This window comes from Zootoca vivipara, chromosome 16 (genome assembly GCF_965207765.1).
Source record: "Zootoca vivipara chromosome 16, rZooViv2.hap1.1, whole genome shotgun sequence".
Classification (NCBI taxonomy): domain Eukaryota; kingdom Metazoa; phylum Chordata; class Lepidosauria; order Squamata; family Lacertidae; genus Zootoca; species Zootoca vivipara.
The window spans coordinates 31,832,152-31,852,211 of NC_142599.1; the positions used below are offsets into that span (position 1 = coordinate 31,832,152).

Below are 20,060 nucleotides of genomic sequence, written 5' to 3' on the forward strand. Positions count from 1 at the left end.
TCCCATTTTTCTGGTATTAAATTTGGTTCTCTGCATTTCTGCCGCAGCCTGTGATTAGAATTTATACTTTAGGAAGAACATTCACCAGCACTTTGCCAGCCGCTGGTAAGGAACCCGTCTTTGTATGCACATTGGCAAGAATTTTGTCCTAACACAATGCACTTTTTGTTTGTCATTTTCACTACTATGTTAATTTCCACACACATTTTCGCCTCAAATGCACAAACATTGGCTGGTTGGAGAATCTGCATGGCACATTTTGAACCAGTGAGAATATTTAAGAGCGGCTGTGTTTCGAAATGCCTCTAAACATCACCTGGTGGCAGGGTTCAGTCGCTTTCATCTGTCTTTTGATACCAGCAATATTTCCCCCAAGGGGGAAAAGCAGAACTATCCCTGGAGACACGACAACCCCAGGCCGATGTGTGGTGTGGAAAGGTCATGAGTTTGGCATACAATTTGCCCACAGCACAAGCTCCCTAGTGGGGTGGGAGAGCTGGGGGGGGGATGAACATCTGGCAACTAATCCACCTCTTTGCTTTCAGATAGTACACGGGTATATTTGTCTAAAAAGCCAGGGAAACAATTTCCAAAACCCTCTAGAACATGGCTAGGCAGACTAAGGTCTGGGGGACGGATCCGGCCCAATCACCTTCTAAATCCTGCCTGCGGACGGTCCGGGATTCGGAGTGTTATTAAATGAGTAGAATGTCTCCTTTTATTTAAATTGCATCTCTGGGTTATTTGTAGGGCATAGGAATTCGTTCATATATATTTTTCCAAAATATAGTCTGGCCCACCACATGGTCTGAGGGACGGTGGACCAGCCCACTAAAGAAAAAGTTTGCTGACCCCTGTTCTAGCAGCTATTGCAGATCATTTATCAGAAGTAATGTATTTAGCATTAACTCTGGACCTGTATGCTTGATTCTGACCAAACTCGGCCTGATGTTCACATCTTGCTCTAGGAGGCTTAGTTTGGTCACAATTGAGTCTACACTTACAGAGTTAATGTGAAATACATTACTTCTGGTAAAAGAGCCACCGTAGTTGCTAGAGGGCTGTGAACATTGGTGTCCCGGGATTTTTAGAGTGATTTGCCTAGCCATGTACTATCTGAAACCCAAGGGGTGCATTGCTTGCCAGACATGAAATATCTTGCCATATTTTCAGCACTCTTTATTAGTGTCTGGTTATTTCAGAGAAGAAGCCAGGCCAAAAAGGGTTGCTTAACAGAGAAGTAGCTTTATTGCAAAAGAACAGTCGAGAACAGTAGCCCGAGTCACTGCCTCAGTTGGCCACAGGGCCATCTATAGTGGAAACGGCAGCATATCGGCAATGTGGAACTCGCAGTCGGGGCCCCAGCCTCCTTTCCCTGAGTCCATCTGCCAGCAAATGACTTTTGCAGAGCTGGTCTTTTTTCTTTTCTTTATAATATATTTTTTATTTGATTTTCAACAAACGTAACAAAACTAATAAAAGCAATAAATATATATACACACACACACAAAAAAACCCCACAATATCAAATCCGTAAAATGGGATTCTCTGAATGCCTGTTCCCTCCACAGCCTCCGTGGGTTCCATCCATTTTTTTTCAGCTGTATATCATTACTACAGTACTACAAAATCTATTTTCCTTAGTTATTTGTACAATCTCTAAAACTACAAGTGTTCTTAAAATGCTGCCAGTGTTTCAATCTGCTTAAAATACCTTTATAAGTACATAATGAACATTCCCCATTCTTTTTTAAATATCTTGTCATCTTGACTTCTGAGCTTCCCAGTTGATTACACCATTTCAGGATAGTCCATTCACTTGGTCTGCCATTCTTCTTTCTTCTTTCCATCTTTGGGCTAACAATATCCGGGCGACTGTTGAAGCATACACGAACAAATTAATTAGATCTTTCAATATCTCTTTACCTACAATTCCCAATAAAAAAGCTTCTGATTTTTAGTAAAAGTTGCTTTAAACATTTTTTTTTCATTTCATTGTAAATCATTTCCCATATCTTTTTTACCACCTTACATTTCCACCACATCGGATAAAAAGTACCTTCTGTTTCTTTACATTTCCAACACATAATTGTTGTTGTTCTGTACATTTTTGCTAATTTAACTGGGGTTAAGTACCACTGTACTGTACATCATTTTCATGTAATTTTATTTCAATAAAGTACAGTACATGCTGTAAATGTCAGATCTGCTTTCAAAAGCCTTTCCCAGTCTATCATTTGTAATGGGGCTTGCCATGTGGTTGTGTAAGGGAGAGATTTTTTTTGTGCCCTCGGTTTCACCTGAGTTTTAGAGCGGACCCTGGCAGGCTGAACGGAGCTTGCCAGGTGGACATGTCTGATATTGTGTCCCACATCTTTTGCCCATTTTATCATAACAGATTTGACCTGTCCCTCTTTGGTGTCCCATTCCAGGAGCAGATAATACATTTTTTACAATAATTTAGTATTATCTTCTAATATCTCTCTCTGAAATCTTGATACTTCATGACTAAATCCTTTCTTTTGCCATTTTTAAAAGTTTCCTTTAGCTGAAAATATTGCAACCAATCTGTAACCTTTTCTCTAATTTATTCAAGCTCCTTTAATTTTTATAATATTCTGCTGTTAGGCCACCTGCTCCTGGTGATTTTCCTGTCTTTGCTTCTTTAATTGCGTCCGAAACCTGCAGACCTTATCTTCTTGGCTTCCTTGGGCTGGCGTATCAGATATTATAAAAGCAGAGAACATCAGAGCAACATAAAACAATAACGTTGCTACTGGTAAAAGAGTAAAAGAGGATGTATCACTATCAGAGAGAAGTACAACAGCTGCTTACCAAAACGACAGAGGCACAATACAGTGATACTGTCTGCCTCTCGACGAAATCCTTCGGCTTTTACATCGAGTACGGTCTCCTTTGAAGTCATCGTTCAGTTTTTACTTTTAAAATGTGGTTTCTGAACAAGTAGCCAACACGGTCTCCTTTGAAGACATTGTACTTTTAAAATGCAGTTGTCGTACGAATACACTGTCTCCTTTGAAGACGTCGTTCAGTTTTTATTTTTAAAACTGCAAGGCAAAGGGGAACAGCGCAAGGTTACATGCAATGTTTAAAGTAGAGAGAAAACATCACAATTTGGTTACACAGGATGTGGTTATTTCAGAGAAGAGGCCAGGCCAAAAAGGATTGCTTAACAGAGAAGTAGCTTTATTGTAAAAGAACAGTTGAGAACAGCAGCCTGAGTCACTTCGTAAGCTGGGCACAAGGCCATCTATAGTGGAAACGGCAGCATATCGGCAATGTGGAACTCACAGTTGGGGTCCCAGCCTCCTTTCCCTGAGTGCATCTCCTGGTAAAAGACTTTTGCAGAGCTGGTCTTCTGTTTTCTTTTCTTTCTTATGATATATTTTTCTTTGATTTTCAACAAACGTAACAAAAATAAAAGCAATACACACAATACGCACACACACACACACACACACACACACACACACACCATTATAAAATCCTTAAAATGGGATTCTCAGAATGCCTGGACTTCCTTCCGCAGCCTCCCTGGGTTCCATTCATTTTCTTTTCAGCTGCATATCATTACTACTCCAAAATTTCTTTTCCTAAGTTATTTGTACAATCTCTAAAATGACAAGTGTTCTTAAAACCCTGCCAATGTTTCAATCTCCTTACAATACTTTTATAATAGATAATGAACATTCCCCATTCTTTTTAAAACATTTTTCATCTTGACTTCTGAGCTTCCCAGTTAATTACACCATTTCAGGATAGTCCATGCACTTGGTCTGCCATCCTTCTTTATTCTTTCCACCTTTGGGCTAACAATATCCGGGTGGCTGTTGAAACATACACAAACAAATTAATTAGATCTTTCAATATCTCTTTACCTACAATTCCCAATAAAAAAAGCTTCTGATTTTTAGTATAAGTTGCTTTAAACATTTTTTTTTCATTTCATTGTAAATCAGAACATCAGAGCAACATTGTAAATCAGAACATCAGAGCAACATAAAACAATAACATTGCTGCTGGTAAAAGAGGATGTATCACTATCAGAGAGTACAACAGCTGCTTACCAAAACGACGGAGGCACAATACAGTGATACTGTCTGCCTCTGGACGAAATCCTTCGGCTTTTACATCGAGTACGGTCTCCTTTGAAGTCATCGTTCAGTTTTTACTTTTAAAATGCGGTTTCTGAACGAGTAGCCTACACGGTCTCCTTTGAAGACGTCGTACTTTTAAAATGCAGTTGTCGTACGAATACACTGTCTCCTTTGAAGACGTCATTCAGTTTGTACTTTTAAAATGCAGTTGTAGTACGAATACACGGTCTCCGTTGACTCATCGGAAACACAGCTTTCCTTTGGCGTTTTCTAGTTTTCCAATGTCACTGTTCTTGTACTGTAAATGGTAACCCCAAGTGGCCACCGGGGGTCAGGGTAGCGCTGCTTCAGAAACCAAGCCTTGCCCATCAGCCTCTCCCCGCGCAGATCTCTTTCCTCCGTTCTCTCTGCAGGAACTCAGCGCCCTTCCCTTTGGCCCAGGAAAGCTGGAAAGTCGCCAGAGGATTGGATTGCAAGCTCTCTCCAAAATGCAGTATTCCTCCTGTAGTTATATGTTGTTGTTCTTGTATTTACATGAAAGCCAGTGGAGAGAAAACATCGCATTTTGGTTACGCGGGATGTGGTTGGGGAGGGACAATTTCTGGGGCTTCCCAACACCACTGCCTCGCTTTCATCTGTCTTTTGGTCCCAGCAATATTTTCCCCAAGAGGAAAAAGCAGCACCATCCCTGGAGACACTGCACCCCCAGGCCGATGTGTGGTGTGGTTTGGTCTACGATTTGCACACACCACAAGCTCCCTAGTGGGGCAGGAGAGCTGGGACGACGACGACGAACATCTGGCAACTAATGCACCTATTTGTTTTCAGATAGTACACGGGTATATTTGTCTAAAAAGCCAGGGGCACAATTTCCACGACCCTCTAGCAGCTATGGCAGATCGTTTACCAGAAGTAATGTATTTAGCATTAACTCTGGACCTGTATGCTTGATTCTGACCAAACTCAGCCTGATACACACTTTTTACTTTAGTAAGTTTGGTCACAATTGAGTCCACACTTCCAGAGTTTATGTGAAATGCGTTACTTCTGGTAAAGGAGCCACCGTAGTCGCTAGAGGGCTGTGAAAATGGGTGCCCCAGGCTTTTTAGACTCGCCTACCCATGTACCCATGGGACCCAGGTGGCGCTGTGGTTAAACCACTGAGCCTAGGGCTTGCTGATCAGAAGGTCTGCGGTTCGAATCCCTGTGAGGGGGTGAGCTCCCGTTGCTTGGTCCCAGCTCCTGCCAACCTAGCAGTTCAAAAGCATGTCAAAATGCAAGTAGATAAATAGGAACCGCTACAGCGGGAAGGTAAATGGCGTTTCCATGTGCTGCTCTGGTTTGCCAGAAGCGGCTTTGTCATGCTGGCCACATGACCTGGAAGCTATACGCCGGCTCCCTCGGCCAATAATGCGAGATGAGCGCGCAACCCCAGAGTCGGTCACGACTGGACCTAATGGTCAGGGGTCCCTTTACCTTTTACCTACCCATGTACTATCTGAAACCCAAGGGGTGCATTGGTTGCCAGATGTGAGATACCTTGGCATTATTTTCAGCACTCTTTATTAGTGTCCGGTTATTTCAGAAAAGAAGCCACTCAAAAAAGGTTGCTTAACAGAGAAGTAGCTTTATTGCAAAAGAACAGTCGAGAACAGTAGCGGAAACATATCATTACTACTCAAAAATTTCTTTTCCTTAGTTATTTGTACAATCTCAAAAATTACAAGTGTTCTTAAAATGCTGCCAGTGTTTCAATCTGCTTACAATACTTTTCTAAGTACATAATGAACATTTTTCATTCTTTTTTAAATATCTTGTCATCTTGACTTCTGAGCTTCCCAGTTGATTGCACCATTTCAGGATAGTCCATTCACTTGGTCTGCCATTCTTCTTTGGTTGGGACTCTTTCTTCTTTCCATTTTTGGGCTAACAATATCCGGGCGGCCGTCATAGCATACATAAACAAATTACTCTGATATTTCGATATCTCTGTACCTAAAATTCCTAGTAAAAAAGCCTCTGGTGTTTCTTTTAGTAAAAGTTGCTTTAAACATTTTTTTATTTCCTTTTAAATCATTTCCCAGAAGTTTTGTTACCACCTCACATAACCACCACATATGACAAAAAGTTTCTTTACATTTTCAACACATATTTGTTCTTGTTCTGTACATTTTTGCTAATTAAACCACAGTCAAGTACCACTGGTACATCATTTTCATGTAATTATCTTTCAACAAAGTAGTGCTGTAAATTTCAGATCTGTCTCTCAAAGCCTTTCCCAGCCTATCATTTATAATGGGGCTTCCGAGGCGGTTGCAGGAGGGAGAGATTTGTTGTGCCTCCGCTTTCAGCTGAGCTCCAGATCGTGGGCTGGCAGGCTGAACGAGGCTTCCGAGGTGGTTGCAGGAGAGAAATACCGTATCTTCTGTGTTTTCAGCTGAGCTCCAGATCGTGGGCTGGCAGGCTAAACGGAGCTTCCGAGGTGGTTGCACGAGAGAAATACGGTATCTTTTGTGCCTCCGCTTTCTGCAACTTCTTGTCTTTTAATTTTTATAACATTTTGCAGTTAGGCCACCGGGTCCTGATGAATTTCCTATCTTTGTTTGTTTAATTGCGTCCGAAACTTGCAGAGCTTATCTTCTTGGCTTCCTTTTGGGCTGTTTTTCTGTTGTCAAAGAAAATACTGAAGTCTGCCATTAGGATTTCCGTATGTTAAGAATACGTGTAGGTTTAGGTTTAGGTTTAGAATTAGGTTTAGAGTTAGATTAAAGTTTAACTTTAAAGTTAGGATTATAGCTAGGTCTAGGTTGGGGGTGAGGGTGAGGGTGAGGGTTAGGTTGGGGGTTAGGGGGAGGAGGAGGGTTAGGATGCTGGCAATCAGCTGGGAGACCTTGCCTCCCCATGTTCGTAGCAGCAATGCCCACTCCGACGTCCCATCGCAAGGTTCTGCTGGCATCTCATTAGGTGGTGCATCGGATATTACAAAAATAGAGAACATCAGCGCAACATAAAAAAGCAACATTGCCGGTAAAAGAGGATGTATCAGAGACAAGTAGAACAGCTGCAAAATGAGGAAGGCACAATACAGTGGAACTGTCTGAGTCTCCGTCCCTCAACGAAATGCTTGGGTTTTTCATTGTAAACGCGGCTTTATATTGAGTACCGCCTGTGGTGTGACTCACCGGAAACACGGCTTTCGTTTTGCGGTTTCTGCTTTCAGACCTCACTGTTTTTGTAAATGGTACGCGTTCTTGTAAATGGTAACCCCAATATTTTATTATATTCTACTCTATTCTGTTCTATTTTTCCCATATAATTTAAATCTATTCTGTTCTTTTATTCCATTCTGTTCAGTTTTATTCTATTTTTTCTATTCTACTCTATTCTGTTCTATTTTTCCCATATAATTTAAATCTATTCTGTTATTTTATTCCATTCTGTTCAATTTTATTCTATTTTTTCTATTCTACTCTATTCTGTTCTATTTATTCCCTGTTTATTCTCTTCTCCTCATCTAATTATTCTCTTTTTATTCTATTCTATTTTCTTCTATTCTATTCTATTTAATTTTAATCTATTCTATTTTATCCTATTCCTACTCCTATTCTGTTTTACCCTATTTAATCTATTCTATTATTTAATTTAATTTAAATTAATTCTATTTTATTCATTTTCTTTTCATTTTATCTTCTTCTATTCTACTCTATAATTTTAATCTATTCTATTTTATTCATTTCTATTTCATTTTAATCTATTCTATTCTTTCTATTTTTTCTCTATTTTTTCTCTTCTCTTAATTTAATTTAATTCAATTCAATTCTGTTCTAGTTTATTTTCTTTTATTCTATTTCATTCATTTTCTTTCTATTATATCTTCTTCAGTTCTATTCTATTCTATAATTTTAATCTATTCTCTTTTATTATATTCTATTTAATTTTCATCTATTCTATTCTATTTTGTTCTCTTTTATTTTATTTTCATCTATTCTATTCTATTTAATTTTAATCTATTCTATTCTATTATCTTTTATCCTTATAATTTAAATATATTCTGTTCTTTTATTCCATTTCATTCTATTTTTTCTATTCTACTCTATTCTGTTTTATTTTTTTCCATGTTTATTCTCTTCTCCTTATCTAATTATTGAATTTAATTTTAATCTATTCTGTTGTATCCTAGTTTATTCTAGTTTATTCTCTTCTCTTCTCTTCTGTTTTGTCCTATTTTATTCTCTCTTATTGTACTATTTTGTTCTATTTTATTTTATTCTATTTAAGTTTATTCTATTCTATTCTATTATAGTTTATTCATTTATTTTATTTTATTTTATTATATTCTAGTTTATACAATTATTCTATTCTATTCTATCCTACTTTAATCCCTTTTATTCTATTCTATTTAAACTTAATTATTCTATTTTATCCTATCCAATTCTATTCTGTTCTATTTTATCTATGTTTATTCTCTTTTTATTCTATTCTATTTTCTTCTATTCTATTCTTTTACCCTATTTAATATATTCTATTTTAGCCTATTCCTACTATTCTATTTTATTCTGTTTTACCCTCTTTAATCTATTCTATTATTTAATTTAATTTAAATGAATTCTATTTTATTCATTTTCTTTTTATTTTATCTTCTTCTATTCTACTCTATTCTATAATTTTATCTATTCTATTTTATTCTCTTTAATTCATTTCTATTTCATTTTAATCTATTCTATTCTTTCTATTTTTTATCTTCTCTTAATTCTATTCTAGTTTATTCTCTTTTATTCTATTCTACTTACATTTATTCTATTCTATTATTTAATTGAAATTAAATTAATTCTATTTTATTCATTTTCTTTCTATTATATCTTCTTCAGTTCTATTCTATTCTTTAATTTTAATTTATTCTCTTTTATTCTATTCTATTTAATTTTAATCTATTCCATTCTATTATCTTTTATCCTTATAATTTAAATATATTCTGTTCTTTTATTAAATTTCATTCTATTTTTTCTATTCTACTCTATTCTGTTCTATTTTTTCCATGTTTATTCTCTTCTCCTTATCTAATTATTGAAGTTAATTTTAATCTATTCTATTGTATCCTAGTTTATTCTAGTTTATTCTCTTCTCTTCTGTTTTGTTCTATTTTATTCTCACTTATTGTACCATTTTGTTCTATTTTATTTTATTCTATTTAAGTTTATTCTATTCTATTCTTTTCTATTCTATTTTAGTTTATTCAGTTATTTTATTTTATTCTATTTTATTCTAGCTTATACAATTATTCTATTCTATCCTATTTTATTATCCTTTATTCTATTCTATTTCAATTTAATTAATCTATTTTATCCTCTCCAATTCTATTCTGTTCAATTTTATCCATGTTTATTCTCTTTTTATTCTATTCTATTTTCTTCTATTCTATTCTATTTAATTTTAATCTATTCTATTTTATCCTACTACTCCTATTCTATTCTATTCTGTTTTACCCTATTTAATCTATTCTATTACAGTGGAACCTCGGTTTATGAACACCTCGGTTTATGAATTTTCGGTTTATGAACGCCATGGACCCATCTGGAACGGATTAATTCATTTTCCATTACTTTCAATGGGAAAGTTTGCTTCAGTTTATGAACGCTTCAGTTTATGAACAGACTTCCGGAACCAATTACACCCATGCTTCAGTTTATGAACGCTTCAGTTTAAGTACTCTGCGGACCCGTCTGGAACGGATTAATCCACTTTCCATTACTTTCAATGGGAAAGTTTGCTTCAGTTTATGAACGCTTACTCCGCGGACCGTCTGGAACGGATTAATTCACTTTCCATTACTTTCAATGGAAAAGTTCACTTCAGTTTATGAACGCTTCAGTTTATGAACAGACTTCCGGAACCAATTGTGTTCATAAACCGAGGTACCACTGTATTTAAATTAAATTAAATTAATTCTATTTTATTCATTTTATTTTTATTTTATCTTCTTTTATTCTATTCTATAATTTTAATCTATTCTATTTTATTCTCTTTAATTCATTTCTATTTCATTTTAATCTATTCTGTTTTTTCTGTTTTTTCCTCTTCTCTTCATTCAATTTAATTCAATTCAATTTTATATTCTATTCTATTAAATTCTGTTCTATTCTAGTTTATTCTCTTTTATTCTATTCTACTTACATTTATTCTATTCTATTATTTAAATTAATTTAAATTAATTCTATTTTATTCATTTTCTTTCTATTATATCTTCTTCAGTTCTATTCTATTTTATAAATTTAATCTATTCTCTTTTATTCTATTCTATTTAATTTTAAATGGGCCTTAGAAAGCACTGCTAATAACAAGGCCAGTGGAAGTGATGATATTCCAGCTGAACTATTTAAAATTTTAAAAGATGATGCTGTTAAGGTGCTACACCCAATATGCCAGCAAGTTTGGAAAACTCAGCAATGGCCAGAGGATTGGAGAAGATCAGTCTACATCCCAATCCCAAAGAAGGGCAGTGCCAAAGAATGCTCCAACTACCGCACAATTGCGCTCATTTCACACGCTAGCAAGGTTATGCTTAAAATTCTACAAGGCAGGCTTAGGCAGTATGTGGACCGAGAACTCCCAGAAGTGCAAGCTGGATTTCGAAAGGGCAGAGGAACCAGAGACCAAATAGCAAACATGCGCTGGATTATGGAGAAAGCTAGAGAGTTCCAGAAAAACGTCTACTTCTGCTTCATTGACTATGCAAAAGCCTTTGACTGTGTCGACCACAGCAAACTATGGCAAGTTCTTAAAGAAATGGGAGTGCCTGATCACCTCATCTGTCTCCTGAGAAATCTCTATGTGGGACAAGAAGCTACAGTTAGAACTGGATATGGAATAACTGATTGGTTCAAAATTGGGAAAGGAGTACGACAAGGTTGTATATTGTCTCCCTGCTTATTTAACTTATATGCAGAATTCATCATGCGAAAGGCTGGACTAGATGAATCCCAAGCCGGAATTAAGATTGCCGGAAGAAATATCAACAACCTCAGATATGCAGATGACACAACCTTGATGGCAGAAAGCGAGGAGGAATTAAAGAACCTTTTAATGAGGGTGAAAGAGGAGAGCGCAAAATATGGTCTGAAGCTCAACATCAAAAAAACCAAGATCATGGCCACCGGTCCCATCACCTCCTGGCAAATAGAAGGGGAAGAAATGGAGGCAGTGAGAGATTTTACTTTCTTGGGCTCCTTGATCACTGCAGATGGTGACAGCAGTCACGAAATTAAAAGACGCCTGCTTCTTGGGAGAAAAGCAATGACAAACCTAGACAGCATCTTAAAAAGCAGAGACATCACCTTGCCGACAAAGGTCCGTATAGTTAAAGCTATGGTTTTCCCAGTAGTGATGTATGGAAGTGAGAGCTGGACCATAAAGAAGGCTGATCGCCGAAGAATTGATGCTTTTGAATTATGGTGCTGGAGGAGACTCTTGAGAGTCCCATGGACTGCAAGAAGATCAAACCTATCCATTCTTAAGGAAATCAGCCCTGAGTGCTCCCTGGAAGGACAGATCGTGAAGCTCAGGCTCCAATACTTTGGCCACCTCATGAGAAGAGAAGAATCCTTGGAAAAGACCCTGATGTTGGGAAAGATTGAGGGCACTAGGAGAAGGGGACGACAGAGGACAAGATGGTTGGACAGTGTTCTCGAAGCTACGAACATGAGTTTGACCAAATTGCGGGAGGCAGTGCAAGACAGGAGTGCCTGGCGTGCTATGGTCCATGGGGTCACGAAGAGTCGGACACGACTAAACGACTAAACAAATTTAATTTTAATCTATTCTATTCTATTCTCTTTTATCCTTATAATTTAAATCTATTCTTTTCTTTTATTCCATTCCATTCCATTCTATTATACTCTATTCTGTTCTATTCTTTGCATGTTTATTCTCTTCTCTTTATCTAATTATTCAATTTAATTTTAATCTATTCTATTTTATCCTATTATATCCTAGTTTTTTGTAGTTTATACTTTTTTATTCTATTTAATTTTCTATTTTAATCTATTTCATCCTATTCCTACTATTCTATTCTGTTCTCTTTTTCCCTGTTTATTCTATTTAATTTTAATCTAGTCTATTATATTATTTAATTTAATAATTGAATTGAATTGATTGGATTGAATTCTTTTCTTTTCTTTTCTTTTCTATTCTGTTTTGGCCTATTCCATTCTCTTTTATTCTATTCTATTCTATTTAATTTTATCTGTTATATTCTATTTAATTTTAATCAATTATATTCTATTTTATCTTATTCTATTCTTTTTTTCTATTTTATTTGGTTCTCTTTTATTCTCTGTTATTCTATTCTATCGAATTTTAATCAATTCTATTATTGATTTGATTTGAATTGATATAAATTCTATTCAATTCTAGTTTATTTTTTATTCTATTCTACTTAATTTTTTTCTATCCTATTATTTAATTTAAATTAATTCTATTTTATTCATTTTCCTTCTATTTTATCTTCTATTCTATTCCATATTTAATTTTAATCTATTTTGTTTTATTCTCTTTTATTCAATTGTATTTCATTTTAATCTATTCTATTCTTTCTTTTTTCCCTCTTTTCCCCTCTTTTATTCTGTTCTGTTCTCTTCATTTAATTTAATTTAATTGTATTATATTCTATCTAGTTTATTCTCTTTTATTCTATTCTACTTAAATTTATTCTATTCTATTAGTTAATTTAATTTAATTTAATTCTATTTTATTCATTTTCTTTCTGTTTTTTCTTCTATTCTATTCTATTCTATTCTATAATTTTATCTATTCTCTTTTATTCAATTCTATTTAATTTTAATCTACTCTATTCTCTTTTCTCCTTATAATTTAAATCTATTCTGTTCTTTTATTCTATTCTATTTTATCCTATTCCTTATCTATTTTATTCGATTTTCTATTTTGTTCTCTTTTATTCTATTGTAATTTTAAGCTATTCTATTCTTTTCATTCAGTTCCTTTTCATTCTATTTTGTTCTCTTTTTTAATTCTACCGGTATTTAATTTTAATATATTCTATTCTGTTCTGTTCTATTTTATTCTTTTAATTTTATTCTCTTTTTTCCTGTTATAATTTTGATCTATTCTATTCTATACTATTCTATTCTCTTTTGTTCTATTCTATTCTACTTAATTTTAATCTATTCTATCCTATTCTATCCTATTCTTCTTCTTTTTTAAAGTTAAAAATCCTTTATTAATAAATTCAAATAAAAATATACATACCGTATGTTCAATTGAAACATACATAATCAAATAAAGAAAAGAAAAAACATGCTGGTAAATTATATCATACCGGTAAACAAAATAGTCAAAACTATTCAAAATAGTCATGCATCAATTTTCATGAAAAAAAAGAAAGGAATAAGATAGTGAAAGCTTCTGAAATTTCATTTTTAATAATTAATTTCGCTTTCTGTTCTTTATATATCCTATTCTATCCTATTCTCTTTTTTCTATTCTATTGTATAAATTCATTTCATTTAATTCTATTTTATTTTATTTTTGTTGTTCTGTTCTGTTCTGTTCTATCCTATTTTCTCTATTTTGTCCTATTTTGTCCTTATCTATTTTATTTTAATATATTTAATTATGTGCTATTCTATTTTATTTTAGTTTATTCAATTTTTCTATTCTATTCTATTCTATTCTATCCTATGTTTTATCTTTTATTCTATACTATTTAACTTTAATCTATTCTATTCTATTCTTCTATTTAATTCTATTCTATACTATTTTATTTAATTTTTAATTTATTTTATCCTATTTTATCTTATTCTATTCTAGTTTATTCAATTATTCTATTCTACTCTATTTTAGTTTATTCAATTATTCTATTCTATTCTCTTTTGTTCTTTTATTCTTTCTTATTGTACTATTTTGTTCTGTTCTGTTCTATTCTATTCTATTTTAGTTTAATCTATTCTATTCTATTTTAGTTTAGTTTATTCAGTTATTTTATTTTATACTATTCTATTCCACTTTATTCAATTATTCTATTCTATTCTCTTTTGTTCTCTCTTATTGTACTATTTTATTTTAATCTATTCTATTCTATTTAATTTCTATTCTGTTCTGTTTTGGTTCTAGGAACAAGGCAGTTGAGCAGCTTGGCAGCTGTATCCTTGCCTGAGCACAACAGCCCTTTTTAAGTTCCCCTCGACTCACCCCCAAAATAGGGAGGGGCTAGAAAAGGTGCCCTAAACATAGTATGCCTCCCTTTTCCCCTGCCCAGTAGGGTCACCACCTAGCGGTCGTAAAAGACACTTGAACTTTGGAATGTGAGATATACCGACTTTGTTGGATAACACAGATAATGAGCGTCCTGAGCGCAAAATTGCCATCATTGTAAGGGACCTGCGTCGTTTTAATATTGATATTGCAGCCCTTCAAGAGACTCAAAGAGCAGGCAAGGGACAACTGAAGGAAGAAAAAGGAGACTACACATTCTCCTGGAAAGGTCTATCTGAAGAATAACATCAAATACATGGGGTAAGCTTCACTATAAAAAACAATCTTGTGAAGCTCCTGTCAGAAGTCCCTATTGGCATTAATGAGCGACTCTCAGCCCTTCAAATAAGTAACCCATTCGGGTACTTCCGGGTTCATGCGGTGCGCAACCCGAAAAGACGCAACCTGAAGCGTCTGTAACCCAAGGTATGACTGTATTTATTATTTATACCAGCCACTCTGGGCGGCTTCCAACAAAATATTAAAATACAGTAGTCCATCAAGCATTAAAAGCTTCCCTAAACAGGGCTGCCTTCAGATGTCTTCTAAAAGTCTGGTAGTTGTTGTTCTCTTTGACATCTGATGGGAGGGCGTTCCACAGGGCAGGCACCACTGCCAAGAAGGCCCTCTGCCTGGTTCCCTGTAACTTGGTTTCTCGCAGGGAGGGAACCAGGGAGGGCCCTTGGTGCTGGATCTCAGGCAGAATGATGGGGGTGGAGACGCTCCTTCTGGTATACTGGACCGAGGCCATTTAGGCCTTTAAAGGTCAGCACCAACACTTTGAATTTTGCTCAGAAACGTACTGGGAGCCAATGTAGATCTTTAAAGACTGGTGTTATGTGGTCTCGGTGGCCGCTCCCAGTCACCAGTCTAGCTGCCACATCCTGGATTAGTTAAAGTTTCCGGGTCACCTTCAAAGGTAGCCCCACGTAGAGTGCATTGCAGTAGTCCAAGCAAGACAATCTGCGGGGAGGGAGGGTCTCAGCCTGCGTACCAGATGGAGCTAATAAACAGCTGCCCTGGACACAGAATTGACCTGCGCCTCCATAGACAGCTGCGAGTTCAACATGACCCCCAGGCTGCGCACCTGGTCCTTCAGGGGCACAGTTACCCCATTCAGGACCAGGGAGTCCTCCACACCTGCCCACCTCCTGTCCCACCGAAAACAGTATTTCTGTCTTGTCAGAATTCAACCTCAATAGAAGCTATTGCACTGCACTGGAAAGAACATTACCAACATCTCCTTAACTGCAACTCCCCCATAGTTACTGAGGTCCTCTCACAAATTCCACAAAAACAAGTTAGAGATGAGCTTGCAGTATCTCTAGATATGGGAGAGTTGTCTACAGCTATTAATCAAACGAAAAACAACAAAGCCAGCAGACCTGATGGGATACCTGCCGAAGTCTTCAAAGTGGGTGGAATTGAACTTACACAACAACTTCACAAGCTCATCAAAAAATCTGAGAGAGAGAAGAGATCCCAGCAAACTTTAGGGATGCCAAAATTATTAATTTTTTTTTAAAAAAGGTGACAGAACTGATTGCGGAAACTATCAAGGCACCTCTCTATTAGCTGCTGCAGGCAAAATTATTGCAAGGATCTTAGCAAACTGTCTCTTAACAATATCCAAGGTGTCCCTTCCTGAATCCCAAAATGGTTTTCAGCCTTCTAGGGAGACAGTGGACATGATTTCCCCTGCTCAACAGCAGTGCAGAGAAAAATGCAGAGAGCAAGACCAACCCCTGTTTATGGCATTTATTGACCTGACTAAGGCTTTCGACACTGTAAATCATAATGCCCTATGGACTGTCCTTCTGAAAATTGACTGCCCAGATAAATTTGTGAACATCATTTGGCTCCTCCATGATAATATGACAGCAACAATCGCAGATAACAATGGCTCTCAAAGTGAACCATTCACAGCGGGATCAGGTGTTAAACAGGGTTGTGTTATTGCCCCAATTCTATTCATTATTTTCATTGCCATGATCCTACACTTTGTCGAAGGGAAACTCCCCACAATCAGCTACGAGTGATCGCCAAAGAAGAAGAAGAAGAAGAAGAAGAGGAAGAATGCTGAGAGTTAGATTAAGGTTGGTGTTAAGTTAGGGCTGGGGCTAAGTTTAGGGTAAAGGTTAGGGTTAGAGCAGTGGCGGAGCATGCGCTGCCCAATGCGGGCGCGTTCCCGAGGGGCACGGGCGCGAGTTCCCGAGCGGCGCTGAAGGTGCCGTCCCAGCCGCGGGATAGCCGCGCGCGTACCCACCGATCCCGCTTCCTTCCTCTCCCCGCTCGCCTGCCTCCTTCCCGTCATCTCCCCTGCCTGCCTGCCTGCCTGCCTGCCTGCCTGCCTGCCTGCCTGCCTGCTCCAGCCGGGAGCACGGGGCAACTGCGCACCGCCCGTGACTCCCTCGCTTACCGCCAGTCGCCAGGAGAAGCGGGGAGCTGATGCGCTGCGCTCCCGGCTGGAGGAGGACGGGAAGGAGGCAGGCGAGCGAGGCGAGAGGAAGGAAGGAACCGAACCGGCAAAGCAGCGCAGCAGCTCCCCCCTTCCCCCGACGGCTCGCGGTAGGCGTGGGAGTCCGAGTCGCGGGTGGGCGGCGCACCGAATGTCACCGCCGCTCAGGGATGACACGCGGAGCGGTGTGGCTCCCACCACCACCTCAGCCGCGCGCGTACCCACCGATCCCGCTTCCTTCCTCTCCCCACTCGCCTGCCTCCTTCCCGTCCTCTCCCCTGCATGCCTGCCTGCCTCCTCCAGCCGGGAGCACGGGGCAACTGCGCACCGCCCGTGCCTCCCTTGCCTACCGCCAACCCTTGCCTACCATTTACAAGAACAGTGAGGTCCGAAAGCAGAAAACTGAAAATGAAAGCCGCGTTTCCGGTGAGTCACACCACACACCGGTGAGTCACACCACTCAATATAAAAGCGTTTACAATGAAAAACCCAAGCATTTCGTCGACGGACGGAGACGCAGACACTTCCACTGTATTGTGCCTCCCTCATTTTGCAGCTGTTCTACTTGTCTCCGATACACCCTCTTTTACCGGCAATGTTGCTTTTTTATGTTGCGCTGCTGTTCTCTATTTTTGTAGTATCCGATGCACCACGGAATGGGATGCCAGCAGAACCTTGCGAGGGGACGTCGGAGTGGGCATTGCTGCTACGAACTTGGGGAGGCAAGGTCTCCTAGCTGGTTGCCAGCATCCTAACCCTCCTCCTCCCGCTAACCCCCAACCTAACCCTCCCCCTAACCGGCAACCTAACCCTCACCCTCACCCCCAACCTAGACCTAGCTATAATCCTAACTTTAAACTTAAACTTTAATCTAACTCTAACTCTAAACCTAACAACTTAAACCTACACGCATTCTCAACATAAGGAAATCCTAATGGCAGACTTCAGTATTTTCTTTGACCACAGAAAAACAGCCCAAAAGGAAGCCAAGAAGATAAGCTCTGCAAGTTTCGGACGCAATTAAACAAAGATGGGAAATTCATCAGTACCCGGTGGCCTAACAGCAAAATATCATAAAAATTAAAAGAGTTTGAAGAAGTTGGAGAAAGCGGAGGCACAAAAGATACCGTATTTCTCTCCTGCAACCACCTCGGAAGACTCATTCAGCCTGCCAGCGCGCGCTCTGGAGCTCAGCTGAAAGCGGAGGCACACAACAAAAATCTTCCTCCTGCAACCACCTCGGAAGCCTCATAATAAATGATAGTCTCGGAAAGACTTTGAGAGACACATCTGAAATTTACAGCACGTACTTTGTTGAAAGACAATTACATGAAAATGATGTACAAATAACTAAGGAAAAGAAAATTTTAAGTAGTAATGATATGTTTCCACTATCGATGGCCCTGTGCCCAACTGAGGAAGTGACTCAAGCTGCTGTTCTCGACTGTTCTTTTGCAATAAATATACTTCTCTGTTAAGCAAACCTTTTTGGCCTGGCTTCTTCTCTGAAATAACCAGACACAAATAAAGAGTGCTGAAAATTATGCCAAGGTATTTCACATCTGGCAACCAATGCACCCTACGGGAAGGAGGGAGGCGAGGCGAGAGGAAGGAACCGAACCGGCAAAGCAGCGCAGCAGCTCCCCCCTTCCCCCGACGGCTCGCGGTAGGCGTGGGAGTCCGAGTCGCGGGTGGGCGGCGCACCGAATGTCACCGCCGCTCGCTCAGGGATGACACCCGGAGCGGTGTGGCTCCCACCACCACCTTCCTCCTCCAGTGGGTTAGAGTTAGATTAAGGTTTATGTTTACGGATAGGGGGTAAGGGTTAGGGTTAGGGTGCTGGCATCCGGGAGGGAGACCTTGCCTCCCCTTGTTCGTAGCAGCTAGGCACCCTCCGACCTCCCATTGCAAGGTTCTGCTGGCATCCCATTATGTGGTGAACCAGATATTACAATAATAGAGAACATCAGAGCAACATAAAATACTAACATTGCAGGGAAAAGAGGATGTATCAGAGACAAGTAAAACAGCTGCTTACCAAAACGACGGAGGCACAATACAGTGGTACTCTCTGCGTCTCCCTCGACGAAATCCTTCGGTTTTCGCTGTAAACTTGGCTTTTATATTTAGTACTGCCTGCGGTGTGACTTTCGTTTCTGAGTTTTCGGTTTTCAAATCAAACGTCACTGTTCTTGTAAATGGTACGTGTGTGGAATAACCCCAAGCGGCAACCGAGGGTCTCTGCTGCGCCGCTTCAGGGAAAAAAATAAAAATCTTTGCACATCTGCTTCTCCCCGCGCAGAATTTGGATAAAGTTTGAGCTGTTGGAGAGCACATGGATGCTGCAAAATGTTCACGGCCCCTTTGGAATGAGCACCGTTTCAAATCCTTCAAAATGCACTCTGGTACCGTTTCTGCTTTTGTTGTCCAGCTAACCAGCCTTTTGATGCACAGTTTATTCTCCAGAATTGTGGGTGCTGCCCACCTTCCCAATTTCTCTCTTTTTTTTAACATGATCTTTATTCAATTTATCAAATAAACGCTGTTGCAAATCAATTCATTTGTTGATGTTTCCAGTTATTAGGTCCAGTCCTGGACCATTAGGTCCAGTCGTGACCGACTCTGGGGTTGCGCGCTCATCTCGCATTATTGGCCGAGAGAGCCGGCGTATAGCTTCCAGGTCATGTGGCCGGCATGACAAAGCCACTTCTGGCGAACCAGAGCAGCACACGGAAACAACGTTTACCTTCCCGCTGTAGTGGTACCTATTTATCTACTTGCACTTTGATGTGCTTTCGAACTGCTAGGTTGGCAGGAGCTGGGACCGAGCAACGGGAGCTCACCCCGTTGCAGGGATTCGAACCGCCGACCTTCTGATCAGCAAACCCTAGGCTCAGTGGTTTAACTCACAGCGCCACCTGGGTCCCTTGTATTACATAATAATAATTATTATTATCCAGTTATTACATAATAATAAATTATTATCCAGTTATTACATAATAATAAATTACACAAAAAGGGAAAAGCAGAAAAAAGAAAAAAGGATAAAAAAGTACACAAAAAACAAAAAGATACCAATTTTCACTTTCATTTCTGATATTGTAATTCTACGACTTCCCTTCTTCTTCTGTTTCCTACAGTCTTCTTTTTCTTTGGCGTTGTTTCTTTCATTTTCCAAATACCATTCACCCCCCCATTTTGTAGATATATTTACTTTA

The 20,060-nt window shown here is 38.4% G+C and overlaps 1 long non-coding RNA gene across 2 annotated transcripts; it reads right to left on the bottom strand.

Annotated features, from left to right (window-relative positions):
• Positions 1–1,418: 1,418 nt before the first annotated feature.
• On the bottom strand, positions 1,419–19,098 carry LOC118076285 (uncharacterized). 2 transcript variants are annotated; one of them, XR_015947538.1, is made up of 5 exons: positions 18,881–19,098; positions 4,089–4,641; positions 3,313–3,848; positions 2,836–3,068; positions 1,419–1,875 (listed from the first exon to the last, which is right to left on the bottom strand). It is a non-coding gene; the product is annotated as an uncharacterized LOC118076285 (long non-coding RNA). The 2 variants fall into 2 exon arrangements; XR_015947537.1 differs by lacking the exon at positions 3,313–3,848.
• Between the last annotated feature and the right edge of the window lie 962 nt (positions 19,099–20,060).